A 4,649-nucleotide genomic window follows, 5' to 3' on the forward strand; every position below is an offset into this window, starting at 1 on the left:
GATCCCCTGCTGATTTTGTACGTTTGCCCACTGACAAAGAAATGATCAGTCTGTAATTTTAATGGTAGTTGTATTTGAACAGTGAGAGACAGAATAACAACAAAAAAATCCAGAAAAACGCATGTCAAAAATTTTATAAATTAATTTGCATTTTAATGAGGGAAAAAAGTATTTGACCCCCTCTCAATCAGAAAGATTTCTGGCTCCCAGGTGTCTTTTATACAGGTAACGAGCTGAGATTAGGAGCACACTCTTAAAGGGAGTGCTCCTAATATCAGTTTGTTACCTGTATAAAAGACACCTGTCCACAGAAGCAATCAATCAGTCATATTCCAAACTCTCCACCATGGCCAAGACCAAAGAGCTCTCCAAGGATGTCAGGGACAAGACTGTAGACCTACACAAGTCTGGAATGGGCTACAAGACCATTGCCAAGCAGCTTGGTGAGAAGGGGACAACAGTTGGTGCGATTATTCACAAATGGAAGAAGCACAAAAGAACTGTCAGTCTCCCTCGGCCTGGGGCTCCATGCAAGATCTCACCTCGTGGAGTTGCATTGATCATGAGAACAGTGAGGAATCAGCCCAGAACTACACGGGAGGATCTTGTCAATGATCTCAAGGCAGCTGGGACCATAGTCACCAAGAAAACAATTGGTAACACACTACGCCGTGAAGGACTGAAATCCTGCAGCGCGCAAGGTCCGCTGCTCAAGAAAACACATATACATCCCCGTCTGAAGTTTGCCAATGAACATCTGAATGATTCTGAGGACAACTGGGTGAAAGCATTGAGGTCAGATGAGACCAAAATGGAGCTCTTTGGCATCAACTCAACTCGCCGTGTTTGGAGGAGGAGGAATGCTGCCTATGACCCCTGGAACACCATCCCCACCGTCAAACATGGAGGTGGAAACATTATGCTTTGGGGGTGTTTTTCTGCTAAGGGGACAGGACAACTTCACCGCATCAAAGGGAAGATGGACGGGACCATGTACCGTCAAATCTTGGGTGAAAACCTCCTTCCCTCAGACAGGGCATTGAAAATGGGTCGTGGATGGATATTCCAGCATGACAATGACCCAAAACACATGGCCAAGGCAACAAAGGAGTGGCTCAAGAAGAAGCACATTAAGGTCCTGGAGTGGCCTAGCCAGTCTCCAGACCTTAATCCCATAGAAAATCTGTGGAGAGAGCTGAAGGTTCGAGTTGCCAAACGTCAGCCTCGAAACCTTAATGATTTGGAGAAGATCTGCAAAGAGGAGTGGGACAAAATCCCTCCTGAGATGTGTGCAAACCTGGTGGCCAACTACAAGAAACGTCTGACCTCTGTGATTGCCAACAAGGGTTTTTAAACCAAGTACTAAGTCATGTTTTGCAGAGGGGTCAAATACTTATTTCCCTCATTAAAATGCAAATCAATTTATAACATTTTTGATGTGCGTTTTTCTGGATTTTTTTGTTGTTATTCTGTCTCTCACTGTTCAAATAAATCTACCATTAAAGTTATAGACTGATCATTTCTTTGTCAGTGGGTAAACATACAAAATCAGCAGGGGATCAAATACTTTTTTCCCTCACTGTATGTTGCTCTGCACAAAGTATTTACCCCCCCCCCCCTCCCCAGAAATAAAGCCCACCACTGAGCAGCGACAGTGATAATAATAATAATAATAATAATAATAATAATAATAACTAGTATTAAAATCTGTATCTAATATCAAAATGTTCATCAAATTAAAATAAATTAAATCTAAAGCATCGATGGCACCAGAGCTCTTTACAGTATTTACACATGTCTGAGTTTAATGTGTAACCAAGTGGAACACACACACACACACACACACACACACACACACATCACAGAGAACAGGGACACAGAGACGGAGTGGATTCTCATAGCGGTGAGTAATTTTACTAAAATCATATACACACACACACAGTCTGAGGTCTGAGAGAGATGTGATGTGTGTTATTATTAATGATGATATGAGAATATTAGTATTATATTATATGATATATTTTATATATATATAGGATGTGTTTAGAGTAAGTGCTGAGGTGAATGAGGTGATATGATGGAAGTTTCTCTGAGCTTGATCTGATCTCATAGTCTGAGTGACAGATATATACACATTATACACTATTACACACACACTATGCACTAATGTAGATCAGATTTAATTATCATAGTATACCATCGTACACATACTGTATATCCATACAGTAGTGATAACACTATATACAGTATACAATATACATATTATATATACAAATAAATACATATTATTATATCTATATTTATGATATGCTATGAGGGACACTGTGGCTGCACTCTACATCTTCATGTAGATCAGATTTTAATGCATTTTATAGTTTAACACATTTTAATACACTGACAAGGTTTATATAAGTGTGATCATATTGGGTATGTGAAGATGGTTTAATTAAAACACTGTGTGTGTGTGAGTGTGTGTCTGTCTGTCTGTGTGTGTGTGTGTGTGTGCGTGTGTGTTACTACTGTCATAAAGACAGAGATGGTCCACAGAATATGGGAAGTTCTCAGTGTGTTATTATATTTGTTCTTTTCTTTACTAGGACTCGACTCCTGACACTCTCGTAAATCTGAAGCTTTTCCTCATCAGCCATAATGTGTGTGTGTGTGTGCGTGTGTGTGTGTGTGTGTGTGTGTGTGTGTGTGTGTTCTCTCCTGCAGAAGTCAGAATGCTCAGTGTTGGTCTGTGTTTCGTCTTGTTCCTGCATGTCACGTGTACGAAGGATGCAGGTATATAATGAATTTTATTTTATTTCCAAACCTGAACAGTGAGTGTGACACCATGACGTGAACTCTTACACACCAAATTCTAGTGCTTTTTTAGTTTAGCTTCCCTTTCAGTCATTTACACACTGAACATTTACATTTTTCTCTGGAAATCCATGACACCTCACATTTATTTACATAAAATCTGTATTTAGAGTTCTGAAGCACACATTTCCTGTCATTATTTTGATGTGGACCGCTGTGTTGTTGTTGTTGTTGTTGGTGGTGGTGGTGGTGATGGTGGTGATGGTAGTGCTTGTGGTGATGGTTGTGGTGATGATGATGGTGGTGGTGGTGGTAGTGCTTGTGGTGATGGTGGTGGTGGTGGTGGTGGTGATGGTAGTGGTTGTGTTGGTGATGGTAGTGCTTGTGATGGTGGTGGTGAGGAGAGTAGTGGTTATGGTAATGATGGTGGTGGTGGTGCTTGTGGTGATGGTGGTGATGATGGTGGTTGTGGTGGTGGTAGTGCCTGTGGTGGTTGTGGTGGTGATTATGGTGGTGGTGATGGTGGTGGTGATGGTGGTGATGGTAGTGCTTGTGGTGATGGTTGTGGTGATCATGATGGTGGTGGTGGTAGTGCTTGTGGTGATGGTGGTGGTGGTTGTGGTGATGGTGGTGGTGATGGTGGTTGTGGTGGTGGTAGTGCTTGTGGTGGTTGTGGTGGTGATGATGGTGGAGGTGGTGGTGATGGTGGTGGTGATGATGGTGGAGGTGGTGATGGTGGTGATGGTAGTGGTTGTGGGGATGATGGTGGTGGTGATGGTGATGATGCTGATGATGGTGGAGGTGGTGATGGTGGTGGTGATGGTTGCGGTGGTGGTGGTGATGGTGGTGGTGATGGTGGTGGTGGTGGTTGCGGTGGTGGTGGTGGTAGTGCTTGTGGTGATGGTGGTGGTAGTGCTTGTGGTGATGGTGGTAGAGGTGGTGATGGTGGTGGTGGTGATGGTAATGATTATGGTGATAGTGGTGGTGGTAGTGGTTGTGGTGATGGTGGTTGTATTGGTGGTGGTAGTGCTTGTGGTGGTGGTGGTGGTGGTGATGGTGGTGGTGGTTGTAGTGATGGTGGTGGTGGTAGTGCTTGTGGTGGTGATGTTGGTGGTGGTGATGGTAGTGGTTGTGGTGATTGTAGTGGTGGTGGTGGTAGTGCTTGTGGTGATGGTGGTGGTGATGGTGGTTGTGGTGGTAGTGGTAGTGCTTGTGGTGATGGTGATGATGGTGGAGGTGGTGATGGTGGTGGTGGTGATGGTGGAGGTGGTGATGGTAGTGGTGGTGATGGTGGTGGTGGTGGTAGTGCTTGTGGTGATGGTGGTGGTGGTGGTTGTAATGATGGTGGTGGTGGTGGTGATGGTGATGATGATGGTAGTGGTGGTGGTTGTAGTGCTTGTGGTGATGATGGTGGTGGTGGTGATGGTTGTGGTGATAGTGGTTGTGGTGGTGGTGATGTGTCCAGCTACAGGTGAAGTAAAGTGAAGTGAACTGTCCGAGTCACCTGGACAAGATGCAAAGTCTTTTTTATTAGAATGAAGTTCTATAAAAGATAACTTATGGTCGCTTTAATGTGAGCGATGTATAACATAAAATAAATCTCTCTTTTTTTGGTGTGGCCAATGATTTTACCCCAAACAGAGCTATGGAAACCTTTAATAAGTCACTCATTTCCAGATTTATTATATAACAGATGTGATTGTTCTGTTAGCAGAGTAATAAACCCTCAAGACACGGAAGTTCTAAATGTTTATTCTGTACACAGCCGCTCTAATGCGCATCACATTTACTGTGTCTGACACTTTAAAAAAAAACCCAAAATAACATCTTTAAAAAGGACAGAG

This window comes from Ictalurus furcatus, chromosome 16 (assembly GCF_023375685.1).
Source record: "Ictalurus furcatus strain D&B chromosome 16, Billie_1.0, whole genome shotgun sequence".
Taxonomy (NCBI): domain Eukaryota; kingdom Metazoa; phylum Chordata; class Actinopteri; order Siluriformes; family Ictaluridae; genus Ictalurus; species Ictalurus furcatus.